At 35.5% G+C, this 16408-nt stretch overlaps 1 protein-coding gene across 3 annotated transcripts in view; it reads right to left on the bottom strand.

Moving 5' to 3' along the window:
* The window catches only part of LOC145260642 (uncharacterized), a 140932-nt gene that overhangs the window by 37702 nt on the left and 86822 nt on the right, over window positions 1–16408 (bottom strand). The window lies entirely within an intron of this gene.

Genomic DNA, 16408 nt, shown 5'->3' on the forward strand with positions numbered 1-16408 from the left:
TTTGAGTTATCACAACAGCAGTTTAACATTGCCGTTAGTCTTTTCTGGAATTTAGCAACAATAAGCATTCCAACACTCTACACCTCAGTGACGGTGTGGTTGGATTGGTGCTCTCTCTTTCGTCTTTCTCCTCCTTTGCCTTTCACTATCCTTATGTGTGTGTGTGTGTGTGCGCGCGTGTGTGTGTGTGTGTGTGTGTTTATTTATTTCTTTATTTTGATACGTTCTGCAACTATTGTGACAAACAATTTGTAGAAATGTGTAAAAAAGCCGATTTGGCTATCATTTCCGCCATCCAAGCGACTGTTCTTCTGCTATACAGCATTCAGTGCATTTGTGAAAATTTGCGATTATTAGTTGAAAGTTTTATGTTGAACAACTACGAAGGAATATTTTTAACATTGGTTCTCCACCATCTTTGAGGAATTCCGTGTGAATAATATTAAACCCGGGATTTTTGATGGAGCAGCATGATCTATTTCGCCTTTCAAAAAAAGATGCATTGTTCCTTCCACATCCTCATCAATCTCAAAGATGTCAATTGTGTCATCCTTATATGGCTCTTCAGAAAACTGCGCTCACCGTTCTAAAATCTCATTTCTTGCATTTAGGATTTTACTGTTTTTATTTTACATCTTATATTTTTGACTTTTGCTTTTATTCGTTTTAAAGCAACCTGGTGATGTCTGCAATGGAGTAGTTTACTGATAAAATCTGCCTCTTCATCTATTTCGTATATTTTGTTTTTCCTAATCAGCTTCTTCGAATCGGCGTTTGTTATCTTGTATTTTCTGCCAGAACATTCTTTCTTTTTATCTGATATCCGTTCTCATAAGGTAGTGGATGTCACATTGGAAAACGTCTTTTCTTCGTAAGGTTTCAACATTCATCGCATATTTATGTGATTATTTTGGCATATCTGCTTCAATCTTAAACTAGAAACTCAATCATGTCGGAATTTCTCTGTCGAAAGGTCACTTGACCCTCGATGCTCATAAAAGGTCAAATACGATCGAAAAGTCGAGAAGGGAGGTCACCAAGCACATGTTCACTGGAAAGATCCGGTAGTACTAGCTATATTGCTAGCCACATTCAAGAAAAGATCAGCGGTCGTTGTCAAAGATATGGTAAACAGCTGTTGCAATAATGCTAAATGATTTGCCATAATTATCGAAACAAACAGAGAGTGCTGAAAAGCTGAAGAGACTTGGTGTCACTTGGACTTTAGGAAACATCAACTAGTAAAAATCACTGAAACTGGATTTAGGATTTTATTTGAGAACCTCGCGTGAGTAAATCTCGATTGTAAACAGGTGCTTTTATAGCTACCCTGAATATTTTCAAACAAAAGATTTAATTATTTCGAATACAAACATAGAATAACATAGAATAAATAAATCCAAAAAAGCTGTTTAGTAATTTTACCCAAGAAAACAATAACATAAACAAAAGATGGGGCTTAATATTAGATTGGTGCAAAAATAATGTCGTTTTTTTTTAATACATAGTTTAACGTCAAAAAGCGACATCAAGTTTGCACCAACCTAATATATAGTCTATTGTCGGAAATATATTTCCAATAAAAAAACATTTACAAACATTATATATATATATATATATATATATATATATATATATATATATATATATATATATATATATATCAGTAAAAACCTGAAGAAAGTGCTCAATACTATTGCAAAGCAAATATATTTTTTATTACCGTTTTATCTGCTTAGTTACACGTGCTTCGGTCGCCGAATCATATTAACGATCTAGTAAGTCTGATGAAGTGACTGGATCCTTGATACGATTCGGTAACCGAAACATGTAAAACGGTAATATATATATATTACAGAAATTCGAAAATCGGTACTGTCGGTTTCGAATTCAAACAATGATCTTGTGTAATTCATGTATAGATGTCCGTGATATCATAAAACACCTAGATACCTCCAAGGCATATGGCCCTGATCTCATCCCTGACATCCTAATCAACAAATGCTTAGCTAAGTTTTGCTTCACTGACAGCTGGAAAATTGCCTCTATTATACCAGTACTGAAGAAATCGGGCAAAAGAATTGATCCACCCATTTATCGCCTCAGTCTTCTCCCTTTCTTTGCTAAAATCTTTGAGTCTTAACCAATCAAGTACTAGTCGGCCATCTTGTAAATGCTAAGTTTCTTTTTGACAAACTGTATAGGTTTAGACAAGCACGTTCTAATGCCGATATTTTAACCATCATCTCTGAACGCATATATCATGCATATTTGCTGATGAAACTACGATCCATAATAGACATGAGGGCAAAAATGTTTGCATATCCATAGCATGCAGCAGAACCCTCCATTTGTCGCACTGGTTAGTCTTCAGTTCACAACCAGATGATTGTCAGTTCTTTTTGCATCAGGCTAGATATGCCGTCACCTTGCCGGTCGGTCGTACACTAAGGAAAAGTAACAGTAACTCAATTCGCCCTCCAACAGGAAGACAATTCAATTCACAAGGAAAAAGAAAAACTCGGTTTCTTTCTAGTCTACATTTATCAAACGCATGAATGTATGATTACATAGAGCTTACACATTGCGTTGAACCGCCCCCCTAATTAAACACTTCATAAAATCTCCGCCCCCCTAATTAAACACTTCATAAAATCTCCTCACTAACGTGATGTACTTGCAATAACCCTTATCCCTGAGTGGCTTCCGGGCCTTGATAAGTGGTGATCACTGTGTAAAAAAAAAAAAAAAAAAACCTACGCCTGCCAAGTTCCATATACAAGCATAAGTTCGTGTGAAAGCTGATAACATACATACAAGCATAATATGTTTGTAAAAGGTGATAAGATACGCTCGAACATAAATGTGCTTTAAAGATAATAACGTACGTACAAGTATAAATATGTGTGAAAGGTGATAACGTACATACAAGTATATACGTTTATAGAAAATTGCCTACACAAGAAAGAAATCCTTTGTTTTATGAGGAGTGAAAAAGGTTACATTTTGATTCTACCTGCTCAATACAGGTTATTAAGCCCTTTTGATTATGGCTCTGTTTAAGATATTGAACACTTCTGTAAGTAAGGCGATCTCTAGAGCACTACTGAAACAAATTTTATAATCCTCTCCCCCTCTAGAAAAAAACTATTGAAGAGATCGTTAAAAAAAAAAGCAAAAACAAAAACGGGAGGTAAGTAAAGCGCTACTAAAAGCACTAAAAATAATTAATGATACCTAAACTGTCCCCTTTCTTTCTTTCTTTCTTTCTTTCTTTCTTTCTAGTTAAAAACATAAAAATTAATGCACACAAAATATTTTTCGACTTTTAAACATGAAAAGTTTGCTATAAATGGTGTTATGAAAAATTGAGACTGTGACATTGTTACAAGCAAATTCAGAGTATATATATATGTAAACTAGCAAAAGTACCCGTCGTTGACTGGGTTCAAATGCAGTCTACAGAAAATGGACTCTGATTTATGAAAGTATGATAGGTTATGAAAAGGAAGAGTTGTAAATTTGGGTTGAATTTGGGGGTATCAAAACCAAAGCAAAATATGATGAAAATAAAAATAAAATAGATAAACCCCATAATTTATTATGCCATACCTGTTCACACTGAAACACTTATCACAATATTCTGTGGATCTATATTAAAAAACTTTTTAAAACTTTGTGACATATTTCCATTCTATGTCAATTATCAAAGTTTACTTACGAAAGATAGATATGAAAAGTCTTTATTAAAGTTTGTGCCTATTTTCATTCAGATGTAGACCTCACAATTTCTATAATGGTATAATAAAATTGTGGGGTCTGCGTTTGCACCTGGCCTCCATAGAATGGAAATAGGCACAAATTTTAATAAAGACTTTTCATATCTATCTTTCGTAATTATACTTTGATAATTATGTTTCAGTTTGAAGAAATATAGTACAATAAAATTATGGAGTGTTCGTTCGTGCCTAACCTCCATAGAACGGAAATATGTCACAAAGTTTAACAAAGTTTTTTAATATAGATCCACAGAATATTGTAATAAGTGTTTCAGTGTGAACAGGTATGGTATAATAAATTATGGGGTTTATCTATTTTATTTTTACTTTCACCATATTTTGCTTTGGCTTTGATACCCCCAAATTCGAAGCTATCTCTTTACAACCCTTCCTTTTCATAACCTATCATACTTTAATAAATCAGAGTCCATTTTCTGTAGGCTGTTTTTGAACCCAGTCAACAATGGGTACTTTTGCTAGTATATATATATATATATATATATATATATATATATATATATATATATTTGAATGTTTGTCCAAGGCGATTTTATACCTTGATATGATAGGTGTTGTCACTAGGCTGTCCCACGAATTAAAATCACAAAGAACGTTACCTTCTTTTAATGAGATGAAACTGATTATCGTACATCTTTTTCTGAATCCTATGGCGACTATGACTTAACGTTGGCGTGAAAAACTCCTCAAAAGGTATTTTCCACGTTGATGGTGCTCGAACAGTGGATAATTATTAAGGCCATTATCTTAGGTACAGATTCTCTGAGTTTCCATGAAACACTTAGATGAGAGTAATAGCAGCTAAAAAAATGACTCCCGAATTTGAGGCGTTTTCACAAGCCAACATGTATGAATCAGCATAATACGACTTTTTTGTGATTTTATGGTTAGAATTGTTTCCCATGATTCCATTTAGAAGGAACTGAGTGAAGCTCACCAAGAATTGAGTAATCTTGTTTTCTTAAAGAAATGTGCATAATAATAAAAAAAAACACAAAAACACATAATTTAAGTTCTCTTATTATTATGTCACTTGATATCCTCAAATTGATTTTCAAAATGTCAATTGAAAAAAAAAATAATAATGAAAAAATACTAGGAGGTGGAGGAACGTGATTACATAAGTTTTTCTTTTTTCGTTCATAAATTTATAAATAACTTTATTCTATCAATTAAAGTATTTAATGATGATTAACCTTAATAATTTTTATAAAAAACACTTTGTTAAACACAAAGACACACACAATGTCTACTGGAGAGCACTTGAATACCAATTAAACACTATCCTCAAATGCCTAATGCTTCTCTATACAAGAGTTTGTCAAGGAAACTTGGTATTAGGATACTTTTCCCTACAAGTAAACCCTGCATAAATATTCAAAATCACATTTTAAGCCGAAATTAAATCTACTTGATATGACTGAACACTGCCTTTTATGAAGGTTGCTACACTTTCTCCACATGACATAATTTAAGTTCTCTCTTTATCGACGCCTCCGTTCATTCTTGCAAGACAAAGGGTAAGCCCTGTAGGTGCAGCTGCACATGTAATTGTGAGGCAAGGGTTGTGCAATCACCAACCGCACCTTCCTGAATCGGCACTATTTGAACCCAGTGGTAAGGAGAAGTCCAGAACGACTGGAAACAATGCTGAGATAAGCAGAGAGCACATGGAAGTCCCAAATGGTCACCCATTTGGTACTGACCAGGTTCAATATTGCTTAACTTCAGTGATCCAATGGGAACTGGTGTGTCAACGTGATTATGCCATACATAATCTCCTTATTATGCCCTTGATATCCTCAAATTGAGTTTCAAAATTGCAATTGAAAAAAGTAATAATAAAAAAACATACTAGGGATTATATTATTATGATTAAATAACAGGCTTAATTTATAAACAACTTTATTCTGTCAATTTAAGTATTTCATGGTGATTAAAATTATTTGAGGCAATAAAAACAAGGTCAGTTTATTAATCCATTGAATTTCCTGGGGACCAACTCAAATTAATTCTGATCTTAAGTGATTAACTATTTCCAAATAATTTCTTTCGTCGATTTTGGTGTTTCTTATCAGAAATGTAGCAGACAAAATTGTAATGAACATAAGCAGATGCGAATTCTTGCGGCTGGAGATTTTGAAATACACATCCTTTCTAGTTTATCCAATCAGAAGCCATCTCTCAATTACGTGACCGCGTTTATAAAAGATTAAACCGGCAATGGACTCTTTCTTTTTCTTCCCAGGTCGTGGACTAACAACACCCCCAACTTCTCTCTTGGGACTCACCAGACCTCACTCGGTCTTAGGACCGAGGGTTTGACTATGATGCGAATACAAACAAGCCCACATGGCTATCTCTACACTTGAATGCAGCGCACACACAAACTTTCTTTCTCATCCTACAGCATCATCTAAAGAGAAAAAGTCTTGTCAGTTTAACCTTTTATAAACTCTGTCACATGACTAAAGCTTGACTTCTGATTGGATAAGCTAGAAAGGAAGTGTATTCAAAATCTCCAGCCGCTAGAATTCATTCCTGCTTATATTCATTGCAATTTCGTCTGCTGCAAGTTTATTGAATTTTTTTTAAAAACAATTTGCACCCCAAACAAGGCACAGTGCCACTTTGAAATAGGGGCCTACTATCAGGGACATAAGTTGCAGGGACATATGGAAGGAAGATGAGTAACAAGATGTCTGTTCACATTTCACTTGAACTTCTGCAGTCAGTACAGTTGGGAAAGCAGAATCCCAGAAGGGAGTTTCAAAGTCTTGCAGTTCTGGGGAAGGAACTATTGGAGTAGAAGGTTTTCTTACACCTAGGGATCTCTACTGTGTAGAGATTAGACTTTGCTGCTTGTCGGATTTTTCGGAGGTATTTATGTCGAGGGAGTACAAGTGCTTGTAGTTCATTAGAGCATTCACCATTAAAATATTTGTAGAACAGGCAGAGAGATGCAACATTATGTCGAAGGGACAGAGGCTGAAGCTTAGATGCCAGTTCAGGGCCTATCAGATTGGCGACTCTCTTTTGAACCTTGTCTAGGAGCGAGAGACTCGCAGCAGATGCACCAGCCAAAATGTAACAACAATACTCTATATATGGGCGAATGGTGGCCTTATAGAGGTACAGGGTACTTTTAGGCATAAGCAGCTTTCTAGCACGGTAGAGAGAGCCTACCTTCTTTGCAGTGGCCTTAAACAATGAATTAAACAAGCAATTATATAATACTAGTGGGAGTATCCGGCGTTGCCCGGGTGTTTGATGGTGTGTGTGCTCTTAAATAAAAAAGAAACCGGGGTGGGGGAGTTGGTAGGATCGAACCCGAAGCCCTGAGGCGAAGTTTGAAAATAAAACGAAAAAAAAAAACATGAACCGTTCGGCCAGCCAGAATGAGTTACGAAAAGATGTTTGAATTTATTTAAGTAAGAACAAAATTGACAGGTGCTCGCACGGAAGTCGTAGAGCGTGACGACGACGACGACGACGACGACGACGACGACGACGACGACGACGACGACGACGACGACGACGACGTAAGCAAATGATGTCAATGACCAGGTTTGTTTCTTATAAGCGAAGTAAAAAAAGAAAACATAAAAACGAACCTTAAAACTTAAGCGGGAGGGGGGGGGGATAATAAAAACATCGAAAAAAAACACAAAAAAACTAACGTAAGGCAAACGAACGATGTTAAATGTAAAAATCGAAAAAACAAAAAAGAAAACAGAAAAACGAATGTTAAAACAAAAAAAAAACACGTGAAAAATGGCTTAAATAAGCCTGTTTCGATATTAAAGTTTAAAAAATCGGTGGATACGAAGTAAAAAAAAAAAAAAACCCAGAAAAACGAACGTTACGTGAAAAATGGCTTAAATAACACTGGTTCAATATTTAAATTTAAAAAATCGAAAAAAAAAACCACGACATCTCACACCACGATTCGAACCCAAAACGTGTTGATAACTGAGCTAACGCGACGTACATGAAATTTAGTTAGTTCTTCAACTATTTAAAGTAAATCAGGTCATGATGTCATCTGACGCATGCGTAGAACCGGCCGTCGTCACGAGGGGACGGCTTTTGTTGACCCCCCTCCACCTGTCGAAAATTATCGATTTCGGGGTGAAAAAAGGAACGTTTTCGGCCAATTTTTCGATATTTTTCAGGCGAAAAATGGGGCTTCAATATGATACCAAATTTGTGAATTTTCGTCGTGTCTGTCGAAAGTTTTTAGCAGACACACAAACACACATACAACATACATACACACATACATACACACATTTTCGCTTTTATATATATAGATGGTTATGAAAAGGAAGGGTTGTAAAGAGATAGCTTCGAATTTGGGGGTATCAAAACCAAAGCAAAATATGATGAAAGTAAAAATAAAATAGATAAACCCCATAATTTATTATACCATACTTGTTCACACTGAAACACTTATCACAATATTCTGTGGATCTATATTAAAAAATCTTGTTAAACTTTGTGACATATTTCCATTCTATGGAGGTCAGGCGCGAACAAACACCCCATAATTTTATTATACCATATTTCTTCAAACTGAAACATAATTATCAAAGTATACTTACGCAGATAGATATGAAAAGTCTTTATTAAAGTTTGTGCCTATTTCCATTCTATGGAGTCCAGGCGCAAACGAAGACCCCACAATTTTATTATACTATCCCTTTTTAAGTTAAAACTTACTTATCAAAATATTATTATGTACATCTATATCAAAAACACTTGTAAACGTTTTTTTTTAAATTTTTAAATTGTTTATTTCGATACTTTGTGGACCAGGTGCGTAGGCAGACCCCACAATTTTAATGAACCACCGTTCTGCCAGATGAAACATACCCATTCCTGTGTCTCGATACATCTTGTATCATTATATGTAATCAGTTTTTAAAAATAGTCAACCATATAGGAGCCTATTCGTGACCACACACACACACACACACACACACACACACACACACACACACACATAGACGCTCAGCTTTATATTATATATATATATATATATATATATATATATATATATATATATATATATATATATATATATAATTCTGTATGTGTTTGGTGTGTGTTTGATATGTTTAAGTCAGCCCTACTCTTTATCTGTGCCTAAATCCAAACGTAAATTCCATGAGCAAAGCTTCTTTCTTAGAACTGAACGCCAGTGGAACTCTCTGTCACTTGCCTGTTTCCCACCTGACTACAACTTGGACGTCTTCAAGTCCAACATAAACAAACTCCTGACAAACCGCCCCCTTAAGTAAGACACTCTATCAAAACCCCCAATACTAATGATTACTACAATACTATCTCATTGATTACTGTACACGCAATAACCCTTATCCCTGAGTGGCCTTCGGGCCTTGATAAGTGGTGACCCCATGTAAAAAAGAAAAAAGCTGTTATCTGCAGACAGCCTGATCTAGTAGCAACAGACACTGTACAAGTATCGTGCGTACACACACACACACACACACACACACACACACACACACACACACACACACACACATATATATATATATATATATATATATATATATATATATATATTTACACGCACGGTGTTTGCATCGAGTCGAACCAAACACCATGATTAAAAATTGGAATAATAATACAAAACTTGAAGCATAAAAACTTTTCGAATTCTGTATTAAATAACTTCAAAAGAGTTGATATACCATAAAAAACAAAAAACAACCAAGCCGAACTTGTACACGATTCGATCGGTGTTTCCGGAAAGAAACCCACTATCGCTGTTGTCATTCTAACCATTTCTTTAATAATTTCCGGGTTAAAAAATGTTAATTTTTGCACAAATTTTCTCTCTCGTTTTACATGTTTTGTGTGATTTTTATTGTTAAAAACATTTCCTCCAAATCTGTGTCAAACGTCGAGAAACGGTGACCTTTGGATGAAGTTATTTGCGACAATCTATTTTCATCTATCACGTTGGTTGGTTGTTAAAGTACGTGTTAATATGGGTGATACTTTTTAAATATACGCTTACTTTCTGCCATTTGTATCAAAGATGTGTGTGGGGGTGCATGTGTGTGTATGGACGGTCACGTGTGTGTGCGTGTGTATATGTGTGTGTGCGTGCGTGCGTGCGTGCGTGTGCGTGTGTGCATGTGTGTGCGTGTGTGCGTGTGTATACGTGTGTGTGTTCGCCTATGCATCAGTTTTCACTTGCTGATTTCCGAGAACATTATTATTACTGACTAAGAGTTTTCACGCAGGCCACCGTGGAAGATATTTCTTTGAGAACAACCATCGGTGTTCCCTGTACCTCAGTAACAACGAGTCTCCACAGATTTCCACTACTCTCCCCTTCTTTTGATAACTTTAGCAAATTTATTTGCGTTATCGCAACAGCAATCTACCATTAAGTTTACGTTAGTAGAGACCATTGGTCTTCACTGGAATTTGGGTGGCAATAAGTCTTCCCAAGGGCTAAGTTCTCTTCGCACTCGTCCAGTGGAGGTCTGGCTAGTGTTCTTCTTCAGTCTTTCCATCTTCCTTCGTTCTCGATTATTTGATGTGGTCCTAGTTAATGCCCACAATTTTTTGGAGTGAGCAACTTAAAATTATACAGTTTTAGTTTTTCGATTCCCTGTGCTGTTTCTTTGTGTTTTACTTCTCTAGCAGTTACTATGCGTCTTCTCATCGTTTGTAGCTCATGTGTATTAGTTTCTGCATTCAAGGATTTTCCGTAATATTTTTGCAGTTTCATTATTGCTATCCGTTGTATCCATCTGATTCCAATCTTTCGCATTCTTATTTCAAAGCTTGTCGAGATAATTCCCAGTTTCCCACTATTATTGGTGTTATCTTGACTTTATTCAGCTTCCATATCTCTCTTTGAGCTCTCTGGCCAACCTGGCGTATTTGCTTCGCTTCTACGACTCTTTGATATTAACACTGTCGTCTGTTGAAAAAGCAAAATCTACAATCTGACAGGACTTTTCCTTCTTGTTTACGGCATCCAGTCTTCTTACTTGGATGGATTTATCTGTTTTTATGTGCATGTCCCATAGGATATTATGATTTTCATTTTCAAGTACTGCTGCTGGTTTGTGTTTGTACCATTCTTCTGGGTATTCAAGATGGAGTTGTTTGCACAATTCCCAGTGTACTGCCTTGGTCGTGTCCATTCTTATATTATTTTGTCGCTTTTTTGCTCCATTCGCTTATATGTTTTATTGTTTCGTCTTTTTGTCCACAGAGTCTGCATTTGTTGGTTTCTTGCATTTTGTTGATTAATGTTTTGTTATCTTGTGCGACTGTTATTGGGGGTTGAGTTTGTTTTCTTTTTATAGCCATGACCAAATGTTTTCGTTAGTCTCATCTTTTGTCATCCTTTTGAATCGTTCGTGTAGTTGTTTCTTTTTCTAGTGTCCTTTTATCATCTTACCTTCTCAGTTTTCTGTGATGTTCATTTTTTCAGTGTCATTGCTACGGTAATTATCTTTTCAATGTTCTGCATTATGCATTTTTCTAATTCATTTTTTCGCGCCATTCGTACAGTATTCTATACCAACAAGTCCCCCTTTTCACCTTTCCTTTTCATATAGAGTCGACCAGCATCATCCTTTGGGTGAAATGCATTGTGCATGGTTATAAGTTTCCAGGTTTTCTGGTAGAGATGCCTCAGTTCTTCTTTGCTCCAACCTATAAACGGTCAGAGTAGGTTACTAGTGACACTGTTCATGTATTTATACGTTTTTATTAGGTTTTTACGACATAGTTTAGTTTTTTGTTCTTCTGATTCCTTTCCAGTTTTCTCTTTTATTTCTGTTGCTTTGATGGTGACTGTTTCGAGAATTCTCAAATATTTGTAGGTGTTATGTTCATCTAATGTTATCATCTCTCTCTCTCTCTCTCTCTCTCTCTCTCTCTCTCTCTCACACGCACACACACACACGCACGCTTAGGATACAGTTAGGATCGCATGTAAATCCTCCAAACATTTCCCATTTTCAGTAGAAAGCGGAATGTCCGACGTTCGGTAAATGCCACAAAAAAGTTGTAGTATCTGTTATTCATTCAGACACACACGCATACACACATATAATACAGTCAGGTACTGACAATTGTTTCGTTGTTTACGCCCCATCAATGTAACTAAACATAGTAGCAAGTTTATATGTAATAAAATGATTACATAAGTTATTGTCTGTGATAATTCACATTAAAACCTGACTTTTTAAAAGGGCGTTTTAATTGTAAATATTTTTTATCAATAACGTCACAGAAATCTGATTTTTTCAAGAAAATAAAAGACGACACTCAACAGCTGTTGTGAATACAATAAAGTAGCTGTGAACATCAGTTCAAATGAATTTGCTTCTTACTTGGGAACCGATTACAAATATATGTGTTTTTCATGTTTATGATGATGATCGACATAGGATAGGAAATAATTGGAACGCAAGAGCAAAAAATAAATAAGGAGGTGACAATGGCTAAGGAATTAATAGCACGGACATTCCTTCAGCAAACTGTTTGCGGGCGTTCTTGTGTATTGCCGTCAGAAGTGGCTTCCTCCTGGGGTGACAGCCTTGCACACCAATTTGAGGAGTACAAAATAAGTGTGTCATGCCTACAGTCAAGCATGGTGGTGTGAATGTTATGGTCTGGGGCTGCATGAGTGCTACATGAGTACTGCAGGCATTGGAGAGTTACATTTCATTGAGGGAAACATGAACTCCAACATATACTGTCAAATATTGCAGCAGAGCATGATCCCCTTCCTCCCGGAACTGGGTCGCAGAGCAGTGTTCTATCATGACAATGATCTAAAACACATCCAAGACAACCACTGCTTTACTGAAGAGGCTGAGGGTAAGGATGATGGACTGGCCAAGCATGTCTCCAGACTTGGACCCAATAGAACATCTTTGGGCATCCCAAGCAGAAGAAGGTGCTCAAAGTCTAAAATATTCACCAGCTCTGCGATGTCGTAATTAAAGAGTGGAAGAACATTCTAGTGGCTACATGTGAAACTCTGGTAAACTCCATGCCCAGGAGAGTAAAGGCAGTTTTGGATTATGATGGTGACCACACAAAATATTGAGAGTTAATATGTTGTATGATTATATTGACAACATTTCGTAAAGGGTGTACTCACTTTTGTTGTCAAGGATTTATCTTTTAATAGCTATATTTTGAGTGATTTTGAAGGAAAAATAAATTAACTCTGTTATATATTCTGCAGACAGACTACTTTTCATTGTGTAAAAAATCATTTTTTTAGTGTTGTCTCATGAAGAGATATACTTAAATATTGGAAGAAATGTGAGGGGGTTTACTCACTTTTGTGATACACTATATATATATATATATATATATATATATATATATATATATATATATATATATCAGGTTAAAGAGTTATAACTAATAAATTTTACGAGGTTATTAAGAGTGCTCAATAAAAGAAGAGCAAGATATATTTTTATTAACATAAACAAATTTACATGTTAATGTCTCGGATAAATGGTCAGTTAAAACCAGAAGTCCTCTTCAGGCGACTTAATAAATTGTTGCTTTTCACAGAAGAACCCAGTCCTCAAATAAAGAAAAAAGACAGAAATTAACTAAAACACGTGAATTGACAACTAAAAGTTAAAATAGGTTTAAGGCTTCCAAAATCCGTATTTATTGTTTATTTAATTAGGTTTAAATTGTTTATTTAAATAGGTGCTTTTCTGCAATAAATTCATTGATTAGTATAATGATTAAATGAATGAGTTTGCGCTACGAAACTTACTTAAAGCTATAACTTGTAAGAGGGAAAACATCTTGAAACTTGGAATATAGACTTTTTAATATATATATATATATATATATATATATATATATATATATATATATATATATCATCTACATACAGTACTGTTTCGCTGTTCACAGCTCATCAGTGCGGCTAGACAGGCAACTGCCTCAAGCCAGGATCGAAACTCGATCGCCCAAATGACAAGGCTTCTCACCATTGCGTTATACGGCTGATGCTGAGTGGGTACTGAATTAACAATGTTTTGACATCGTCCAAATGCCTGCGCTCGATTTTTTTTACACAAAGAGCGTCACTTAGTACGCTATTGACAGTTTCACTTCCCAATATGCTCAACCCAAGATAGGCAGCATTATAGTCATCCACATACAGTACTCTTTCGCTGTTTCATCTATCTATCTATCTATCTATCTATCTATCTATCTATCTATCTATCTATATATATATATATATATATATATATATATATATATATATATATATATATATATATATTAAGCGAAGCCCACTATTAATTTGTTTGTAAACAAGCTGACGGTTAGAGCCCTGTGGCGACGCGCGGGTGTGGATTTAATACACACTTGAGAAAATCTTTACGGCACTGATTCGTGGACATGGTGAGAACGATTGTTGGTTCGATCCACGGCTAGGGAAAGGTGTATGTCTAGCCGCACTGACAAGTTGTGATACAACGAAACAGTACTGTATGTGGATGACAAGTGAAATGTTGGATCATTTTTAGAAAAATGTCAATTGATTTGTCACAGTTTATGAATTTTCGAAACAAATCAAAATATGATGCATATAGGTAGTGGTTGAGACACAACAGTTATGGGTGCGCCTAGCATATATATATATATATATATATATATATATATATATATATATATATATATATATATATATATATGTGTGTGTGTATGTATATATAATATACGATGTGTTGGAAATAAATATAAGTCTGGTTTTGGAGCGATAAATAACCATCCTGACAAATTTTCACGAGAATGAAACGCAGAATACTGTGTAGATTAATTGCCATATATATTTTCGTAACTTACGGTGTATATATATATATATATATATATATATATATATATATATATATATATATATAGCATTCGCCTGACGAATCATCACTAAAATTAAAAAGTCTCTGTAGCTTAATTGGCATACATACTTTGCAAACTTAATATATATATATATATATATATATATATATATATATATATATAATATTCAGCCACTCTGATGGGTTGTAGACAACGAAACATGTATCAGTTGATAATTATATTTGAAATAATATATATATATATATATATATATATATATATATATATATATATATATATATATATATATATATATATATATATATATAATTGTTGGAACGATTTATCCGAATCAAGATTGGGAATCGAAAAAATCAGAACTTTTGTGGTAGATTATCGTTATCGGTATTTTATTTATTTATTTTTTTTGTGATGTGAAAAACAATTCTTTAAACTGTTTATTTATTTATTTTTTTGCTTTTTAACTTAATTTTCTGATGCTTGTACTAAAGATTAAAAGTACTTCTTTTTTTCTTGAATTATCTCCATATTTTTTTTTTTTTTTTACATTTTCGCCCCAAACAGGGCACATTGCCACTTTGGTGTAGGGGGCTACTATCAGGGGAAACATTTACTGGAGTACTATGTAGGGATTAGGGCAGCGAGATGTTGGTTCACGTTGCACTTGAACTTATGCATGTCAGTACAGTTGGGGAAGCAGTGACCTGGAATGGAATTCCAAAGTCTAGCAGTTCTGGGGAAGAAACTACTGGAGTAGAAAGATCTTTTACATCTAGGGATCTCTACAGTGTGGGGGTGGGATTTTGCAGCTTGTCGGGTCTGTCGAGGGTGTTCACGTCGTGGGGGCACAAGTGCTTGCAGTTCTTCAGAGCATTCACCATTATAATACTTGTAGAACAGGCAGAGGGATGCAACGTTTCGACGATGGGACAGAGGCTGAAGTTTAGATGCCAGTTTAGGGCCTATCAGATTTGCGACTCTCTTTTGAACCCTGTCAAGGAGCGAGAGACTAGTAGCCGATGCGCCGGCCCAAATATGACAGCAATACTCCATACATGGGCGAATAGTGGCCTTATAGAGGTACAGGATACTTTCGGGTGTTAGAAGTTTTCTAGCACGGTAGAGAGAGCCCACCTTCCTTGCAGCGGCCCTGGCAATGCCCTCGATGTAATTGTTCCAACTCATGTTTCCTGTGAACGTTAGGCCAAGGAGCTTGAGAGACGTACTCTCAGCTAAAGAGTCGTTGGCCATTGCTATAGGTGGTAGAGAAGGTTTCTTGTAATTATTGAATGAAACCAGTCTTGTTCTTAGTGGCATTGAACGTTATCATCCATTTTTGTCCCCATTCCACTACTGATTGGATGTCATCCTCTAGTGTTTCTGCCATTACTTTAGATATATGTTCATTTGTTTTCCTGTCGTGCCTGCTATAGAGTGTGGTGTCATCAGCATATATACCCATCTCAGAGGCAATTTTGTCGGGGAGGTCATTTATGAATATCAGGAACAGCAGAGGTCCAAGGATAGATCCCTGGGGCACTCCCGCATTTATACCATATTGTTTAGATGTACGACCGTCGAGGACAACCTGGATTTTTCTCTTATCTAAGAAGGATTTAATTATGTTAAGTATTCTACCAGTGATACCGTAAGATCTAATCTTCCTGAGGAGACCCTCATGCCATACCCTGTCAAAAATTTGC

The sequence above is a fragment of the Euprymna scolopes genome, chromosome 3, assembly GCF_053919585.1.
Source record: "Euprymna scolopes isolate OS-2025 chromosome 3, ASM5391958v1, whole genome shotgun sequence".
Lineage (NCBI taxonomy): Eukaryota > Metazoa > Mollusca > Cephalopoda > Sepiida > Sepiolidae > Euprymna > Euprymna scolopes.